Source organism: Eubalaena glacialis, chromosome 2 (assembly GCF_028564815.1).
Source record: "Eubalaena glacialis isolate mEubGla1 chromosome 2, mEubGla1.1.hap2.+ XY, whole genome shotgun sequence".
In the NCBI taxonomy this organism is placed as follows: domain Eukaryota; kingdom Metazoa; phylum Chordata; class Mammalia; order Artiodactyla; family Balaenidae; genus Eubalaena; species Eubalaena glacialis.
The window spans coordinates 106,451,194-106,471,586 of NC_083717.1; the positions used below are offsets into that span (position 1 = coordinate 106,451,194).

Sequence of the window (20,393 nt, forward strand, 5' to 3'; positions counted from 1 at the left end):
GGCTCCAGTGTTGGGTTGCCTCAGGCCAAAAAACCAACAAGGAAGGAACCCAGCCCCACCCATCAACAGTCAAGCGGATTAAAGTTTTACTGAGCTCTGCCCACCACAGCAACAGTCAGCTCTACCCACCACCAGTCCCTCCCATCAGGAAACTTCCACAAGCCTCTTAGATAGCCTCATCCACCAGAGGGCAGACAGCAGAAGCAAGAAGAACTACATTCCTGCAGCCTGTGGAAAAAAAACCACATTCACAGAAAGATAGACAAGATGAAAAGGCAGAGGGCTATGTACCAGATGAAGGAACAAGATAAAACCCCAGAAAAACAACTAAATGAAGTGGAGATAGGCAACCTTCCAGAAAAAGAATTCAGAATAATGAAGTGAAGATGATCCAGGACCTCGGAAAAAGAATGGAGGCAAAGATTGAGAAGGTGCAAGAAATGTTTAACAAAGACCTATAAGAATTAAAGAACAAACAAACAGAGATGAACAATACAATAACTGAAATGAAAAATACACTAGAAGGAATCAATAGCAGAATAACTGAGGCAGGAGAATGGAAAAGTGACCTGGAAGACAAAATGGTGGAATTCACTGCTGCAGAACAGAATAAAGAAAAAAGAAAGAAAAGAAATGAAGACAGCCTTAGACACCTCTGGGACAACATTAAACTCAAAAACATTTGCATTATACGGGTCCCAGAAGGAGAAGAGAGAGAGAAAGGACCAGAGAAAATATTTGAAGAGATTATAGTCAAAAACTTCCCTAACATGGGAAAGGAAATAGCCACCCAAGTCCAGGAAGCGCAGAGAGTCCCATACAGGATAAACCCAAGGAGAAACACGCCGAGACACATAGTAATCAAATTGGCAAAAATTAAAGACAAAGAAAAATTATCGAAAGCAGCAAGGGAAAAACAACAAATAACATACAAGGGAACGCCCATAAGGTTAACAGCTGATTTCTCAGCAGAAACTCTACAAGCCAGAAGGAAGTGGCATGATATACTTAAAGTGATGAAAGGGAAGAACCTACAACCAAGATTACTCTACCCGGCAAGGATCTCATTCAGATTCGATGGAGAAATCAAAAGCTTTACAGAGAAGCAAAAGCTAAGAGAATTGAGCACCACCAAACTAGCTCTACAACAAATGCTAAAGGAACTTCTCTAAGTGGGAAACACGAGAAGAAAAGGACCTACAAAAACAAACCCAAAACAATTAAGAAAATGGTCATAGGAACATACATATCGATAATTACCTTAAACGTGAATGGATTAAATGCTCCAACCAAAAGACACAGGCTTGCTGAATGGATACAAAAACAAGACCCATATATATGCTGTCTACAAGAGACCCACTTCAGACCTAGGGACACACACAGACTGAAAGTGAGGGGATAGAAAAAGATATTCCATGCAAATGGAAATCAAAAGAAAGCTGGAGTAGCTATACTCATATCAGATAAAACAGACTTTAAAATAAAGAATGTTACAAGACACAAGGAAGGACACTACACAATGATCAAGGGATCAATCCAAGAAGAAGATATAACAATTATAAATACATATGCACCCAACATAGGAGCACCTCAATACATAAGGCAACTGCTAACAGCTATAAAAGAGGAAATCAACAGTAACACAATAATAGTGGGGGACTTTAACACCTCACTTACACCAATGGACAGATCATCCAAGATGAAAATAAATAAAGAAACAGAAGCTTTAAATGACACAACAGACCAGATAGATTTAATTGATATTTATAGGACATTCCATCCAAAAACAGCAGATTACACTTTCTTCTCAAGTGCGCACGGAACATTCTCCAGGATAGATCACATTTTGGGTCACAAATCAAGCCTCAGTAAATTTAAGAAAACTGAAATCATATCAAGCATCTTTTCTGACCACAACGCTATGAGATTAGAAATCAATTACAGGGAAAAAAACGTAAAAAACACAAACACATGGATGCTAAACAATACGTTACTAAATAACCAAGAGATCACTGAAGAAATCAAAGAGGAAATCAAAAAATACCTAGAGACAAATGACAATGAAAACACGACAATTCAAAACCTATGGGATGCAGCAAAAGCAGTTCTAAGAGGGAAGTTTATAGCTATACAAGTCTACCTCAAAAAACAAGAAAAATCTCAAATAAACAATCTAACCTTTCACCTAAAGGAACTAGAGAAAGAAGAACAAACAAAACCCAAAGTTAGCAGAAGGAAAGAAATCATAAAGATCAGAGTAGAAATAAATGAAATAGAAACAAAGAAAACAATAGCAAAGATCAATAAAACTAAAAGCTGGTTCCTTGAGAAGATAAACAAAATTGATAAACCATTAGCCAGACTCATCAAGAAAAAGAGGGAGAGGACTCAAACCAATAAAATTAGAAATGAAAAAGGAGAAGTTAAAACAGACATGGGAGAAATACAAAGCATCCTAAGAGACTACTACAAGCAACTCTATGCCAACAAAATGGACAACCTGGAGGAAATGGACAAATTCTTAAAAAGGTATAACCTTCTAAGACTGAACCAGGAAGAAATAGAAAATATGAACAGACCAATCACAAGTAATGAAATTGAAACTGTGATTAAAAATCTTCCAACAAACAAAAGTCCAGAACCAGATGGCTTCACAGGTGAATTCCATCAAACATTTAGAGAAGACCTAACACCCATCCTTCTCAAACTCTTCCAAAAAATTGTGGAGGAAGGAACACTCCAAAACTCATTCTATGAGGCCACCATCACCCTGATACCAAAACCAGACAAAGATACTACAAAAAAAGAAAATTACAGACCAATATCACTGATGAATATAGATGCAAAAATCCTCAACAAAATACGAGCAAACAGAATCCAACAACACATTAAAAGGACCATACACCATGATCAAGTGGGATTTATCCCAGGGATGCAAGGATTCTTCAATATACGCAAATCAATCAATGTGATACACCATATTAACAAACTGAAGAATAAAAACCATATGATCATCTCAATAGATGCAGAAAAAGCTTCTGACAAAATTCAACACCCACTTATGATAAAAACTCTCCAGAAAGTGGGCATAGAGGGAACCTACCTCAACATAATAAAGGCCATATATGACAAACCCACAGCAAACATCATTCTCAATGGTGAAAAACTGAAAGCATTTCCTCTAAGATCAGGAACAAGACAAGGATGTCCACTCTCACCACTATTATTCAACATAGCCTTGGAAGTCCTAGCCGCGGCAATCAGAGAAGAAAAAGAAATAAAAGGAATACAAATTGGAAAAGAAGAAGTAAAGCTGTCACTGTTTGCAGATGACATGATACTATACATAGAGAATCCTAAAGATGCCACCAGAAAACTACTAGAGCTAATCAATGAATTTGGTAAAGTTGCAGGATACAAAATTAATGCACAGAAATCTCTTGCATTCCTATACACTAATGATGAAAAATCTGAAAGAGAAATTAAGGAAACACTCCCATTTACCACTGCAACAAAAAGAATAAAATACCTAGGAATAAACCTACCTAGGGAGACAAAAGACCTGTATGCAGAAAACTATAAGACACTGATGAAAGAAATTAAAGATGATACCAACAGATGGAGAGATATACCATGTTCTTGGATTGGAAGAATTAATATTGTGAAAATGGCTATACTACCCAAAGCAATCTACAGATTCAATGCAATCCCTATCAAATTACCAATGGCATTTTTTACGGAACTAGAACAAAAAATCTTAAAATTTGTATGAAGACACAAAAGACCCCGAATAGCCAAAGCAGTCTTGAGGGAAAAAAACGGAGCTGGAGGAATCAGACTCCCTGACTTCAGGCTATACTACAAAGCTACAGTAATCAAGACAATATGGTACTGGCACAGAAACAGAAACATAGATCAATGGAACAAGATAGAAAGCCCAGAGATAAACCCACGCACCTATGGTCAATTAATCTATGACAAAGGAGGCAAGGATATACAATGGAGAAAAGACAGCCTCTTCAAAAAGTGGTGCTGGGAAAACTGGACAGCTCCATGTAAAAGAATGAAATTAGAACACTCCTTAACACCATACACAAAAATAAACTCAAAATGGATTAGAGACCTAAATATAAGACTGTACACTATAAAATTCTTAGAGGAAAACATAGGAAGAACACTCTGACATAAATCACAGCAAGATCTTTTTTGATCCACCTCCTAAAGTAATGGAAATAAAAAAAAAATAAACAAATGGGACCTAATGAAACTTCAAAGCTTTTGCACAGCAAAGGAAACCATAAACAAGACGAAAAGACAACCCTCAGAATGGGAGAAAATATTTGCAAACGAATCAACGGAGAAAGGATTAATCTCCAAAATATATAAACAGCTCATGCAGCTCAATATTAAAAAAACAAACAACCCAATCCAAAAATGGCCAGAAGACCTAAATAGACATTTCTCCAAAGAAGACATACAGATGGCCAAGAAGCACATGAAAAGCTGCTCAACATCACTAATTATTAGAGAAATGCAAATCAAAACTACAATGAGGTATCACCTCACACCAGTTAGAATGGGCATCATCAGAAAATCTACAAACAACAAATGCTGGAGAGGGTGTGGAGAAAAGGGAACTCTCTTGCACTCTTGGTGGGAATGTAAATTGATACAGCCACTATGGAGAACAGTATGGAGGTTCCTTAAAAAACTAAAAATAGAATTACCATATGACCCAGCAATCCCACTACTGGGCATATACCCAGAGAAAACCATAATTCAAAAAGACCCATGCACCCCAATGTTCATTGCAGCACTACTTACAATAGCCAGGTCATGGAAGCAACTTAAATGCCCATTGACAGATGAATGGATAAAGAAGTTGTTGTACATATATACAATGGAATATTACTCAGCCATAAAAAGGAACAAAATTGAGTCATTTGTTGAGACATAGATGGATCTAGAGACTGTCATACAGAGTGAAGTCAGAAAGAGAAAAACAAATATCGTATATTAACGCATGTATGTGGAACCTAGAAAACTGGTACAGATGAACCAGTTTGCAGGGCAGAAGTTGAGACACAGATGTAGAGAAGAAACATATGGACACCAAGTGGGGAAAGCCACGGGGTGGTGGGGATGGTGATGTGCTGAATTGGGTGATTGGGATTGACATGTATACACTGATGTGTATAAAACTGATGACTAATAAGAACCTGCTGTATAAAAATATAAATAAAATTAAATTTAAAAATTTTTTTAAAAATTAATACTAAACTTTCTTTGGATTATTTGTATGGAAATACGTTAATATAAATGTTTCAGACATTACATGAAATTCCTAAAAATCTTACATGTTCTGGTATAATGTTATAAGTCATAATTCTAGTTATTACTTTAAAATGTATATCTCAGAAATAACTAAATTTCCTTGTCAAGTGCATTATTATGAACTTTCATCAAATCTTTAACCGTGGTCATTTTTAAGTCTATTGTCATTTACAGACAGTTCTGGGTGTACTCTGATGCTTTTGCAAAAATGTTCCTATAAAAGGGTTTCATCTTCAAGGAATTCATGGAAAAGACTCTGACAAGTACAGGTTTCTGGTAACTGACTATACTGCTGAATTGAATGAATAAGCATTTTCAGAACTCGAATGGAAAACTGATGAATTCATAAAAGTGCTAACAAACGATCAAGATGAAAGAAAAATTAATTACATGGGACTGAGTGAACTGATGAGGATGATTATAATTTTTGTGACTTTCTGTTTGAATAAAAAAAAAAAAAAAGTGATGTTAAAAAAAAAAGATACTCTGTTGTCTAGTGGCTGAGCATTCATTGCCTTGCTGGTTTCCAGGAAATCAGGCCCCTAAATCACTCAGCACAGACCCAACAATTTTTTCTATAGGGCCCATTAAAAATTGCTGGGGTTTCCCCTGCCAAAATAGCCATTCATATATATCTGAATAACTTATGAATACGATTTATATATAAATAAAGCATTCCAACAATTTTCTTTTCAAGAGTCATGAAATCTGTACTACGGCCTTCTGAGACCCAAGCAAATTAAAGATGACAGGATTGTTAGGGAACCATTGGCTGAAACTGCCCACCCTGGCCAGGCACAACAATAACAGATTTGCTTAAGTCTCCCACCTCAGGAGGCTTCAAAAGAACATACAACCCGTGAAGGGTCCAAAAGCAACCCAGGGAAAACCCACGAGGGGTCAAGAAGGGGAGGAGACACCAGTCCATAATACGTCTCGCCAACCTCCCAGAAACCCTCACGATGAAAACCATCGTGACTGAGAGATGCGCGCACCACCAGGAAGGGCCCTGACCGGACCAAATGAAGGCACAAGCAAGATGATTGGCCAGAAACGACCTGGAAAGCTAACCCCACTACCATAACCTGAGACTGCAAGCCACAAGGCAGAGCAGTTCTCCTGGGTTCCCTTACCCTGCTGCTCTCCACTTGAGCGCCCCTTTTCAATAAAATCTTTTGCTTTGTCAGTACGTGTGTCTCCTCGGACAATTCATTTCCGAGTGTTGGACAAGAGCCCACTCTTGGGCCCTTGAAGGGGTCCCATCCAGTGACAGGATGACACTAGCAATATATACAAGGACAGAGATTTGTAAAATTCAGTGGTAAGAAGAAAAACAATTTTATTCTGGACAACCTTTTAGTTAAATCATTGAGGTGAAGAACGAATATAAAGAACCTTCTTCTCTGGACCAGCCTTTGTTAAAGAATCAGAAACCCCTACTCCTTTTGGGGCATGTGGTTGTGAGCTGTTGAAGCAACCTGTTAAAGGTAGAGCCAGCTTCAGTTTCCTGAGATTAAACCAGGCTGAAACTAGGTTTACAGACAGCACAAAAGTCAGGTGCAGGGCCTCTTGTCTCTGTTGTGGAGCTATGCCTTAGGGAATTATGCCTTGGGTCAGTTATTAGCTGTCTCCTATAACTACTTTGTTTAGGGTAATATTATTTATAGAACCTTGATTAGATAAAGATTAAGAGAATTATAAAATATTTAGGTATTCATCCAGCCCAACTCCTTCATTTTACAGATGGGGAAACTGAGGAAGATAGTCTCTTCAAGGCTATTTGGACTTATACTAACACTCTCCTCAAAGTTTTTCCAGTGTCTGCCGAGTTCTAAAGCCACTTTCACATTCTGGGTTTTTGTTATGGCAGCGCCCCACCTCTGGTAACAAAATCTGTATTAATTATCTATCACAGTGTAACAATTACCTGAAAATTTAGCAGCTTAAAATGACAAACATTGGTTATCTCACAGTTTCTTAACTCAGGAATTTGGAAATGACTTAGATGAGTGGTTTTGGTTCAGGGTTTCTCATGAAATTGCAGTCAAGATGTCAGCCAGGGCTGCAGTCATCTGAAGGTCTGGCTGAGGCTGGAGGATCTGCTTTCAAGGTGGCTCACTCACATGGCTATTGGCCAAAAATCTCATTTCTTTGATGCCTGTTATGGCAGAAGGCCTGAGTTCCTCACCTCATGGGTCTCTCCATGGGATTGCTTGAGTGTCCTCTTGACATGGCGGCTGGCTTCCTTCAGAGCTAGTGATCTGAGAGAGGGCAAAAAGGAAGCGACATGCACTTTATGACCTCATCTAGGAAGTGAAACACCATCACTTCTACTTCATTCTATTCGTTTGAAGGAGTCACTAAGTCCAGCCCTCAGTCCAGGGAGGGAAATAAAGCTTTACCTCTGGAAAAGAGGAGTATCAAAGAATTTGTGAACATATTTTAAAACCGCCACAAGTTCTCTCAGAGCATTTGATCTAAAGAGAATTAAGTGGAAAAGGAGTTCTTAGTAGCTTTGATGATATGGTAAGAAAGGAATTCATCTAGACTCAGTCTGAGGTTACTGAACCAAAGAGTAGTCATGACACAGAAGTATTTTGACTCTGAAATTTATGAGGAAGTTGGGAAAAGTAAGGGTCAAGTCAGTTTGTTGCAACCTGTGCATGTGTCTCTCCCTCTTAAAGTTACATTTGAATTTGCATATCCATGTCTCAATACTAACAATATAGTATATATACATAAGGGTAACACGGATACATCTATTTTCATACTATTTGACTACTGTGATTCTAGAAAATATTCCACCCTTGATATTAGACCTTCTCTCAAGCTTCACATTCATTCCCTTCATCCAACATGTCCATCCCCTCTACCTCTGAGCTCAAGAGGAAACACCTATGGGTGTGATGTGAGGGAAGAGCCTCTCCCCCTAGATTAGTCCCCAAGCCCCAACCTCAACCACCAGACCAGGGGGCTGAAATCCTCTTCTATCTCTCCTTTGAATTAAGACTTTTGTCAATAATTACCCATTTACACCTCACCTTTCTAAAAGGAAGATGCGATTATGTCCCTCTTCTGCTTAAAACTGGAGACTTAAATGGTCCCACAATGCTTATAAGAGAGCCTCTGTGCATAGAACTATATCCAGTCTCCTGGGATAAACCATAACGGAAAAGAATACTTAAAAAAAAGCATGTCTCTATGTGTGTAACTGAGTCACTCTGCTGGACAGCAGAGACTGCCACAGCATTGTAAATCAACTATGCTTCAATTTAAAAAAAAAAAAAAGCCTCTGTGAATTCCTGACATTCTATCATAGCTGCACTATTTTGGAGAACAAGCCTATAACTTTCAAGGGATCCCCAAAGCAATAAGTTACCACAAAATGTCAAGATCCACCAGCCTCCAGGATAAAGCCCTGTCTCAATAAGGGACAAGAGATTCATCAATTTGGCTCCACCCTTGCTCTCTATTAAGAAAAAATAATGTTGCCTGCCGTTCCAGTTCTACAAGGATCAGGCCATCAGCCACTGCAGTTGCCCACTGACAGTGTGCCCTTAGGGGAATTCAGGATGAAGAAACAAAGGAAACATTCTATGCTTCGGGTACACTGGCCTTTAGATAGTTAAGATGCATAGCTAAGAAAAATTTTCAAATGAATTCAGATGCTTGCATTTTCCCAGACACAGAAAAGCACTAAAATTGCTAACTTGAGATACCTGTTTGTTGTAATTAGCAGTAATCTTTTGATGCTTGACTACCTTTTCCCAGCAAAAAAGCTTATATATATCCTGGCTCCTCCCTTACCTCTTTGGAGCAGTTCCTCAGAGCTATCTGAAAGGCTGTTTCCTGGGCTATAGTCCTCAGTAAGGTCCTCAGATAAAACTTAACTCACAGCTTACATTGTGTGTTTTTCTCTCAGTCCACATCTCCATCCACTCTCCCCTCCATATCTTACGTCACAGCTTTATCTTTCCCTATGCTGTTTGTTTACACTTCCTGGCCTTTGTTTCTGCCTTTCTCTCTGCCTACAATACCCTTTCCCTTTCTCTGCCAGGAAAACTACTCTGCATGCCTTGGAACCCAGCTCAAATGTCATATCCTGGAGGAATGAATGATTTAAGTTCCAATATACTTTGTATGTATATAGCTGTAATTACTTCTTCACTCATCTGATTAACCCTGCACTGACATGATCTCTGAGTAAGAATGTTTTATTCGAATTTGTATCTCCAAGGCCTAGCACAGATCATACTAGGGACTACTATTTGTTAAGTGGGTGGATAGGGGTTAGCCTGGACCATTGCCTGACAGAACAGGGACCCTTCTCCCTCTGAGCATTTCTCTGCAGACCCACTACAAACTGAGGACCATCTCTTCTCAGTCTGATGCTTTGCTCTCCGGGTTCTGTAGTGAGCTTTGTACTTTTAGATTTCACTGACCAGTAAAATTTCAAAAGTAATTTTGGAGACCAAAATAGGATTGCCAATCTTTAATTTTTCCAAATTTAAAGACTTTAAAAAAATTATCACCTACTTTTTAAAAAGTCACTATAACACCTCAAAAGTAGGAAGACCATAACCTTAGCCTAGAGAATAGTTCTTTGAATTAAACACATTTAGCCTTTTGAAAAGCCTACCACATCAACCTTATTTTTTCTCATTCCATGGTGAAAAATTCATCCCTGTTTATCAGCTCTAGAATAATGTTTGGAAACCACTGATTTTGACCTTTGCTTCTGAGACCTGGCTCCTGCAATCTTCTTGACTCAAGAATGAGTTTTAGGCCTCATGACAGGAATAGTCCTGTAGGATCTTCCGATGGCTTTTTTTTTTGTGGGTGTAGAGAGAAGTACCTGGGAACAAGAGACCAACTAATGTATATTGAGCACCTCTATGCTAGTCACCTGGCACGTATATGAGGTGCACATCTCAGTTGACAAATTCAAGAATGCAAAAAAAAATGCAATTTTACTTCTTTGCTTACCAAATTTATTATCTATCCAAGTATGTTCAACCTAGTGACAGAAATACAATCTTAATTCAGGGTCCCCTCCTTTCTTTCCCTAGGGGTTGCATCTCTGATCCAGGGGACTGATTTAGTGCATCAATGGGGCTGGATTAAACCTCCCAAGGTCTTAAGCACTGAAAAAATTATGTTGCCTCATATGTAACTGGAAGTTTTTTAAATAATTATTTTATAGTTTATTTTTTCCCAACAAAGTTCTGGTGGGGTTTTTTTCCTCCTGAAATTGATCACTTCACTGCTTTTTATTCTTTCAAAAAATTTTCTTACTTTTTGGGTGGATGTTTTGTTTTCCTTGTGTCCTTGGCAAGTTCTTGACCTACCTATGGGGTCATCTGGTCCTACTCATTGGCCCTCAGCATCCACCTGCTTGTATTGGATTATATTGCAGGTCCACGCAGGTTGTCACCGAGTCCTCCTCACGCTGTCCACACAAGACTGCCTCACATCTGAGGGCTCTTTATGACACATGTGGGCCACTCTGGGTTAGAGTTTATCTTTTTAGTGTAAAACTTCCATCCCTATTAAAAGGCAACACTTACTATTATCAGTCATCTTACTTTGTACAGACAAAGGAGCTGAGGGGGTACATGGGTGGATAATAGGCAGGGAACAGGAGGACACTATATCACGTTATTTTCCATTGGCACACATTCTTTTGTTTATTTTTTATTTAACATTCCTTTCTGATTCCTGCACTAGACTATAGGTCTATGAGAACAACCCATCTGTCTTATTCATTACTATAACCCCAGAACCTAGAACAGTGCCTAGCACATAGTAGGCTGTTAGTAAATACTGTTGATCAAATGAACGAGAATGAATGAGATAAGGACAACACAAAGAGGTAGAAGGGGATCAGAATGAGGGTGCTGGAAGTGCTGAAAATAAACTTCAATTATTTTACAATTCTGGAAGTTTATGTTAGCTCTTCCTTGGAGAATTTCCTTCCATTGCAGCAAGAGATGTCTCTTCTACAGCATTCCTTGTGTTGTTTTCTGACTGTTGCCTGTGGACTAGCATTTTCTTTCAGCTGGAAAATAAACTATTTTGGGCAAGAAGGATCATATACAGCTTTGCAGCTCCCCATGAGGTACAGCACTTTAATAAGAGCTAAAATATGCTAGTTTACTGAATGAATGAATGACTGGAACTTGAGTCCTAAATATCCAGAGAATCCCTGAGGAATGGGCTCAGTGTTATAGGGGCTAAATCCAAAGTGGTATCTTCTAGACTAAGTTTTATCCAGCCTCAGCATTCTACATCCACTTCCCGGGGTGCAGTACCTCCTAGTGGAAGTCCAGGGCTGCTGCCTCCTTCCTAGATGCTCCCAAACATGGGCCCTCGGTGACTCCCTCCTAGAACTCCATCTTCTCCTCCTCAAAACCTCAATGGGACTTCCCTGGTGGCGCAGTGGTTAAGAATCCGCCCGCCAGTGCAGGGGACACGGGTTCAAGCCCTGGTCCGGGAAGATCTCACATGCCGCGGAGCAACTAAGCCTGTGCGCCACAACTACTGAGCCTGCGCTCTAGAGCCTGTGAGTCACAACTACTGAGCCCGTGTGCCACAACTACTGAAGCCTGCATGCCTAGAGCCCGTGCTCCGCAACAAGAGAAGCCACCGCAATGAGAAGCCCGTGCACTGCAACGAAGAGTAGCCCCTGCTCACCGCAACTAGAGGAAGCCCGCGTGCAGCAACGAAGACCCAACACAGCCAAAAATAAAAATAAATTAAAAAAAAAAAACAAAAAACCTCAATGTCACCCTCATCAATGAAGCCCAGTAGACGATGAGGCCCAGCAGACTCAGGCAGGTCCTTTCTAGCAACCCCAAGTACTCACAAGGTAAATAATGAAGGGCTGCATCAGAGCCACGTAGTTCTCTAGAGCAGACCAGCACCTCAAACTTTAAGGTGCAAATGAATAATCTGGAGAGAATCTTGTTAAATGAAGGTTCTGATGCAGTAGTTCTGGGTTGTGGACCAAGATTCTGAATGTGAACTAGCTTCCGGGTGACACCAAAGGATGCTGGTCCAGTCTGTACTGCACCCCTGTGGTGACTGCCAGCTACAGCAGTAGCAGCTCCCAGATGTACCAAGTCTGACCAGCAAGCCATGGGGTTGATCATTTAAGTAAACACTCTGAAGCTTATGAAGTACATTTCTCCCCTTCAAGGTTTGTCCCTTGAAGGTTTGCCTGCCTCTTTCCTGGTGCTGAGACCCTAGAGAAAAGCTCCGACCTCCAGCTGGAAGGGGTACGGGAAAGGACACATTCCCAGAATCAGCAACTGCAAAACGCGATTTAAATCAAGAGGTCAAGGGGAGGGAACTGACTGACTGCTCAGAGGGTGTCCCAGAGCAGCGGTCTCTCATCCCAGGCCAGAGTCTCTAGCTCTCAGCTTTGCCAGCCTGGAAACTCCATTTTGTCAGTACACCCAGAGATAAGCAGACTCAAGGGAAATGAATCATACCAGCCAGACCCTTAAGAGTCTAAACCAAATGCCAACAGTAAGAAGAACAAACGCCAACTAATCAGAAACTTGTTCAGAGCAATACTTTCCCTGCAGGAATGTCTACGTGGGCTGGCAAATCATTACCAAAAATCTGTTTGGGGGCCGGAAATCAGAGCAAGGGGAATCGAGTGAGCGACCTCAGAAGAGGATATTATGACATTTTGATAGTTGGATGCACCCATCTCCATGGATAATTGCATACCTGCCAAGAAGGTCAGCAGTCAGAAGTTAGGAGAGCACCTTCCCCTTCTGTTACTCTTCCTGCAACTGGGAACTTTCTGTTCAGATTTCTTTAGTGCATTCCTGCCCTCAAATACACTTCAGTTGCCTTGGACGGATGTGAATGGCTAGAGTGGGTTACCTCCATTGATGCATGTTTGTAGTTTTTATTTTCTTGGTTGACTGTTTTTACTCAAAATACTCTCAGGAAGTGACTGCCCCAGAATTTCTCCCCAGATTCTGAGAGCAGCTCATTGCCCAGCACTGAAGCACCAGCAGGAGAGGAATGGGGGTTGGAGGGAGAGCCATCAGAGAAAAAGCTGGATCCTTTCCTTGCTTCCCACCCTGACATCTTATTCTAGGCTGCAGCTTTAAAAAACCTTCAGTACAGTTATTTGGTAAGTGGTCAGAGGAACAGAAGTTGTCACATTTCTGTTGGCTGGTTCTTTTTTTGCTGGTGATGTTGATTTTCTATACGTATAACACTTAAATCGGTGTCCAAAGTCTGGCAAGTTCTCAGGCTCACCTTCCCTCATTCTATTCTCTCGTGGTCTGAGCTGGCCTGTTGTGTGGCTTTAAAGTCATCAAACTTACGGAAGTGAGAGTGGGGAGACCCGGAAGATTACAGCCCTCCACAGTTTCTTGCTTTTACAGGCTGTTCAGTAAGCCTTTGTTGACAGACTGTCAGTAAACGGAGCACAACCCCACTGCAATGTCCATCTGTCCCAGGAATGCTTCCTGACTTGCTCTGCCACCCCCAGGTTCCCTGGGAGAAGCTGGAGAGGCTCATTGCTCACTGTGCCCTATCTCATTTCCTCCTTGACAGTGATACAGCCGCTGCCAGCCACCTGAGAGCCAAATCCAAAACATATTTCCATTTTCGCCTAATGCCTAAATGACAGACCTAAATTTGTTGAGTCTCGATTTTTTAAGTGCTCATAAAACAAAGTAACAAATAAAATCTGCTTTAAACCTGAGGCAGATTAGGAAAAATCCTCAACGAGAATATCCCGCTCACCCAGGAGGCTGTGGAGATGGAGGCCACAAAGTCCTCTTTCGCACCCTCATAGCGGCTACAGGAACCAGCACCTCCAGAGCAGTCAGATTTTTCACTCGTCACACTGTATTGTCTACTCTGCACTCTTCTAACGCTTAATAAATGTTTGCACAGTATTCCTATAATCCCTGCACTCCAAAGTATTGAAGTTTTAGCGAGTGTGAGGGCTTTTTAGAAAACCCAATAGATGACTTCACCATTGACAGGGGCCAAATGAGGAAAGATAATGAGTACAACACGGAATAACCTCCCCCAGATTAAACAATCATATAGGCAGGAAGATGACGATTGGCTGATTCACTGAAGACCCCGCGTTCACCCTTTGCCGCGTTATAATTTCAGCCCTGACCTAACGTCAAGCAGCAGCTGGGGCCTAACCGCCGAAGAATGTGGCTTCCGGAATCTAAAAAGGCGCCCCTGCCGTGCCATTGTTCCCACAATGCCGTGACTCGGATTCGAACCGAGGTTGCTGCGGCCACAACGCAGAGTACTAACCACTATACGATCACGGCGAGCTACTGGGACGCCGCGAGAGGCGCGTCATTGAGTGTCGTCCTCGTCTAGGTGGCTGCCGCTCTCGCCTTCCCAAGCCGCTCACTGTCGACCAGGCCCCTCTGGCCCTGGCGCCCAGCCCAAAGTGGAGTAGGGGCGCCGTGGACTCCCGGCCGAAGTCTCTGCTGGTCGTCCGCACGGCCCGTGAAAGAGAGGACATGAAAGTCCTCTGCAAACTAAAGGACTCCCAGGAGGCCAGGCCTACGACCAGGACTCTCCCGCAGCCTGTACGAATGTGAGGCCCGGGGGTCGTCCGAATGGCGGCGCTGGGGCCCTCTCACACCCACCGTGTCCTGGCGCTCACGCTATCTGAATGGGCTCTTGCTAGGAATGGGGCCGTCTCTTAAATCCCACAAGAAGTAAAATCAGTTCGGACCCAGCCGCACAACTTCCTTCGAGATGCGGAGTAAGGGGAACTCGCAGAAAACCCGCGCCTCGGTAATGAAGCGGTGGGATATCGCGGGCGGGCAAGGGCGGACGGATATCTAGAAAGCAAGCGGACAGTGCGCCTGCGTTCCCTCAGGGAGAGGCGAGGTTAAAGATGGGCGGAAACCAGCAGTGACATGGCAAAGGGGCGGGGCCTTAAACAGAGAAGAGCTTAGGCGAGAAAAAAAAAATCACGGGTCCCCGGTAGCTCGCCGTGATCGTATAGTGGTTAGTACTCTGCGTTGTGGCCGCAGCAACCTCGGTTCGAATCCGAGTCACGGCATTGCGAGAGCAGTGGCACGGCAAGGGGTCTCCTCCGTTTTTATCTATAGTTTGTAATAGCTTTCTTGAAAATGGATCCCAATCCCCTTGTGACAGTTGGAAACGATGCTTACGCCAGGTCTCGCTGAATTGGACTTCGGAAGCATATAGGCTTCCGCTTACCCTGGGCTACGCACGTTATCATGCCCAGCCCAGACAAAGCACAGAACACTCATAAGGCCAAGAAGTGTTATAATTGACATATGTACCAATGTCCATGGCAGCACTGAAAAGGGGCTCCCAGTAATAGGAAGAGAACGCTTCGCAAAGGAGGTGACCTTTGAAGTAGCTCTTAAAGGCAGAAAGGGAATTTGTCAAGCAGCCAGGATTATCTCGTGTGCTAAGGGCTCCAAAAGGAACAATCATAATTCCTCTTTGTAAATCTTCTCTCTTCCCCACCCCGACTACGCCCACAGGCCCTGGTCTGACAGGTAGCAGGCGCCTCTCAAGGACCTGTTGAGTGAATGAAAGCAAGTAACTAGGGAATGGGAAACGACACTGAGGGAAGCCCACAGGATGAGCTGGAAAAGGTAGACAAATTTCCCGCAGTCTCGGGGGTGGGGATGAGAGGTGGAGGAGGGAGAGGATTCTATTCGTGTTTAGCAAGATCCCTCTGGCGGCTCTGAAGGGGGCCAGTGATTAGAGCAGACGACACTGAAGAGACCGGTGGTCTCTCTGGATTCACTCGTTAGAACCAGGGTTATGTTCTCATTTTAGCAAAAAGCCACTGCCTACTGTGGACTCGGCCTGGTTCTAGGCGCCATGGAGACGAGAGCACTGATGTACAAGAAGGAAAATCAGACCCAGTCCCTGCTGCGCCCAGCGATGCAACAGAGGAGGGCACCGGGTCCGGCGGGAGCCCTGCGGAGGGACGAGTCAGGGCCGTCGCGGGGATAAGAGAAACAAGGAAGCGGGTGCTGGAGGAGAGGGGAACGGCAGGGTGTGTTCATTGAGTCCCTTCTAAGTGGACAGCCCAGTTCTGCGGGCATCCACATTATCCATAGAGGCTGCCGTTAGATCACTCCTGGGGGAATCAACAGGGAGGAGAAGCCCTGAGGAGCGCCCCCCGGCAGGTTTGGGGTCGCTGGAAGGGTCTTGGGGCAGAGGAGATGGGCGTCCTCCAAGGAATGAGAGTTACACAGCTTGTGAACACTCAGCTCCGGCCAGTCCCGTCTCTGGATGCCCAAGTGGTACCCCCTAAACTCTTACATGGAACCCACCCTTTCCCACTGCCTCATCCCCACCTCCCGTGGCTAATGGACCAAAACAGGAGAAAACCAGACCAACTGGCAAGAGAGCAATGCGCCTGCGCATTCTCAGACCCGGCCTTAGGCCGGAACCCGCCCCATAGGTGGACCCTTTGGTGACGTGCAGAATGGGAAGGCCTTTAACTGTTGAAGAAGATAATCAGAAAGGGCCGCTGACAGGTCCCCGGTAGCTCGCCGTGATCGTATAGTGGTTAGTACTCTGCGTTGTGGCCGCAGCAACCTCGGTTCGAATCCGAGTCACGGCATTGTGGGAACAATGGCACGGCAAGGGGCTTGTCTTTTTTAATTCCTTTTTTCCCCCCCAACCCATAACACTTTGTATAAATCGTAACTCATTTTTTTAAAATGAAACGCTGCATCTCTCTACTCTGAAAACTGAAACACCTCTATGATCACCACCTTCAGTAATCCTCATTTAATTATCTGAATACAGCTTTAGATCAAACAGTTGTAACCCCTTACCTCCTGAAAAAAATGGAAAATCAGTGTCTAAATAATTCTCCTACACCAACAAAACAGCGCCCCTGTGGCCTTGCTATTTTTTTTCCTTTTCATACATTTATTTTTAAAAATGGTTTATTCATTATCAAATAGAGAATACATATGCACAAGCCCAGCGAAAAGTGTCTCCCTCTCATTGTTCACCCTATCTACCAATTACTGCCAGTTTCCAATATATTTTTCTGTGGCAGTCTTTGTATAAATAAATATTTATATATGTATATATGTATGCAAATATATTCCCCCCTTGCTTCTTGCATAATACAGGTGACCTCTTCCCTTCCTCCTCCTCACCCCCAGAAGTCAGACCTGAAGTGTTAGATTTGCACTGGTAGGCAATCTCCCTTTACAGGAAAGAGTATACATACCCAGGGGAATCTCCACCTGATCCAGTCCTTTTTCTCCCCAGGCACTGGCTCGCAGCTAGGGAGGGTGGGACACTATTTGGGGTGATAAGATAAGGGAAAGGAATTCCTTACTGTGCTTGTAAAAAACTTTTGGGAGCCTGGGCTCTGCTGGGAATCAGCCCTATTTTTATTTCAGGTTGGAAAGTCAGGGAAGCCTCCTGAGTTTGGAGTTGGGAAGAGGGACTAGACTTGATAGTTCATTTGGAGACCCTCCACTTCCATCTCTTGTCTTATTGTCAGGATCCAGCTTAAATCACAAACCACTAAAGTTAGAAAATTCAAGTTCATTGAAGGCAGAACTGAATCCTACTATATTTGTGTTCCAAGAATACAGCCTCTCCATAAATATTTGAAAAGAGATTGCTTGAGTCCATAAATGAGAGAAGTGGCCCGGTTTTCTTTACGGTTGCATCTTAAGTTGTATTCTTGCAACACAGAACCATGTTTGTTTTTTGTTTTGTTTTGTTTTTTCTTTTTTTATAAATTTATTTATTTATTTTTGGCTGCGTTGGGTCTTTGTTGCTGCGCGTGGGCTTTCTCTAGTTGCGGCGAATGGGGGCTACTCTTCGTTGCAGTGCGCAGGCTTCTCATTGCAGTGGCTTCTCTTGTTGCGGAGCACGGGCTCTAGGCGTGCGGGCTTCAGTAGTTGTGGCTCGCAGGCTCAGTAGTTGTGGTTCACGGGCTTAGTTGCTCCGCGGCATGTGGGATCTTCCCGGACCAGGGCTCGAACCTGTGTGCCCTGCATTGGCAGGCGGATTCTTAACCACTGCGCCACCAGGGAAGTCCCCCATGTTATTTTTATATCAGACAAATAGAAAACACGGCCCAAATGAAGCTCCATCTACATGCAGAATCTCTAAGAACAGAGTGCATATATGAGTATACTGGGATATGTTTTTCCTCTCAAGGTTGTGGACAGAGATGGACCCAAGGCAAGGCTGGAGAGCAAAGCCAAGGGCCGGACTTAGAAGACAAAACCAGAAGGAATGGGAGCTCAGGATGGAACTGGGCATTCAAAGTCAAGCAAATAGAAGGGAGGACACCCCACTTAGTACCCAGTAAGAAAAGTGAGCTCTAAGGTCTAGGTATTGGAACATGCGAAAATTTAGGAGGTTAAGGGAGGAAGAGAGGATTTGCCTTGAGAGAAAGGAAAACAGTGTCATTTTACAGAAAGTTTGGGAGCAGACAGTTGCAAGCACAGAGGAGGTCTGCAGACTCAGGTGCTGCAAAGGAGAAAGAGGAATGAGACAAAATAACTGGGCTTAACATTTAGAAGTCGTTGTTGACTTTTAAAACTTTCTCTGAGAGCAGGTGGATAATGTGTATCAAGAGTAAGAAAAAAATGTACACTCCCTGCCCCAACAACTCCACTTTTGGGAATATTGTCAAAGGAAATAATCCAAACTTGGAAAAGTTATCCGCATAAAGATGTTTGTTACAGTTATTTAGAAGGGAGGAGAATGGAAATAGCCTAAATGCTCAACAAATAAAGTGATGAGCTAAACTGAGGTAGGCTCATTTGATGAGATATTAAATTGCCATTTTTAAAGTACAAAGTCAATTTTAAAATACCATTTCCAACTAAAAGGAGTAAGACTCCCTTAAAAAAATGACTGGTTACATTTTGCAGCAGGGTAAGTACAAGTTGAGTCTGGAACATCTTGTGTGAGAACGCAAGTAAGTGTTTAAAGATTGGTGAGACCAAGTCAAAAGAATGCAGAAGCCTCTTGAAAGGGCTCCTGCTGGCCCAATTTGGGACAGTTTTGAGCATCAGACAGAATGATGATGGTAATGGATTATATCACATTGAATTTTTAAAAAAAGAGTTTTTGAGACCATGGGGATGGGAGGGGCGGGTGGGGAGGAGGAGGGGGAGAGAGGAGGAGGAGGAGAAACTCTTCTTTACAGAAATGAATGTCAGATAACACATGCAGGGACTTCCCTAGTGGCTCCGTGGTTAAGAATCCGCCTGCCAATGTAGGGAACACGGGTTCAAGCCCTGGTCCATGAAGATCCCACATGCTGCAGAGCAACTAAGCCTGTGCACCACAACTACTGAGCCTGTGCTCTAGAGCCCATGAGCCACAACTACTGAGCCCGTGTGCCACAACTACTGAAGCCTGTGCGCCTAGAGCCTGTGCTCCGCAACAAGAGAAGCCACCACGAAGCCACCGCAATGAGAAGCCTGTGCACCGCAAGGAAGAGTAGCCTCCGCTCCCCACAACTAGATAAAACCCGCGCGCAGCAACAAAGACCCAACACAGCCAAAAATAAATAAATAAATAAATAAATAAATAAAATTAAAAAAAAAAAACAAATACAGAATGACAATTAGAGTCATCATTTTGCAATCCCCAGTGTAATAACAAATGTAAGCATAGATCATCAATGGAAGCTAAAACTACTGGGTAAAACATGTTGGGAGCGAATAGTCTTAGGTTATCACACCACAACTTACTTTGTGAAATTGTGAAATGGAGAGATCTGATGGACTCCAACTTAACCAAGTGATCAAGCCTAGCGTCACCAATGAAGGACAAATGTGCACTATTGGCTGGCCTGCCAGTGTAACACACTAGAAAGTCCACAACATCCCTCACGTAATGGTCTTTTTAAAAATGTCTAACCTGAATCTAATCATGAGGAAACTATGGAAAAATCCAAAATGTGCGACATTCTACATGACAACTGCCCTGGACACTTCAGAATGATCAATGTCATGAAAAACAAACTAGCAAGAAAAAAATGGGGAACAGTTCAAGATTTAAAGAGA

At 42.7% G+C, this 20,393-nt stretch overlaps 1 protein-coding gene and 3 non-coding genes across 7 annotated transcripts in view; 2 read left to right on the forward strand and 2 right to left on the reverse strand.

The window, feature by feature from the left end:
* SLC28A2 (solute carrier family 28 member 2) overlaps positions 1–15,103 on the reverse strand; it is an 85,882-nt gene extending 70,779 nt beyond the window's left edge. For 2 of the 4 annotated variants that reach the window (XM_061182183.1, XM_061182181.1), the window contains exons 1-2: positions 14,641–15,103; positions 7,523–7,595 (exon numbers count right to left, since the gene is read on the reverse strand). The gene's annotated coding sequence lies outside the window, so the exon portion shown is untranslated. The remainder of the gene's footprint in view (positions 1–7,522; positions 7,596–14,640) is intronic. The other 2 variants (XM_061182184.1, XM_061182182.1) reach the window with 1 other exon arrangement.
* On the reverse strand, positions 14,586–14,657 carry TRNAH-GUG (transfer RNA histidin (anticodon GUG)). Its single transcript has one exon. It is a non-coding gene; the product is annotated as a tRNA-His (tRNA).
* Positions 15,104–15,334: 231 nt separating the features above from the next.
* On the forward strand, positions 15,335–15,406 carry TRNAH-GUG (transfer RNA histidin (anticodon GUG)). The gene has a single exon. It is a non-coding gene; the product is annotated as a tRNA-His (tRNA).
* A 1,479-nt stretch (positions 15,407–16,885) lies between these two features.
* On the forward strand, positions 16,886–16,957 carry TRNAH-GUG (transfer RNA histidin (anticodon GUG)). Its single transcript has one exon. It is a non-coding gene; the product is annotated as a tRNA-His (tRNA).
* Positions 16,958–20,393: the final 3,436 nt, after the last annotated feature.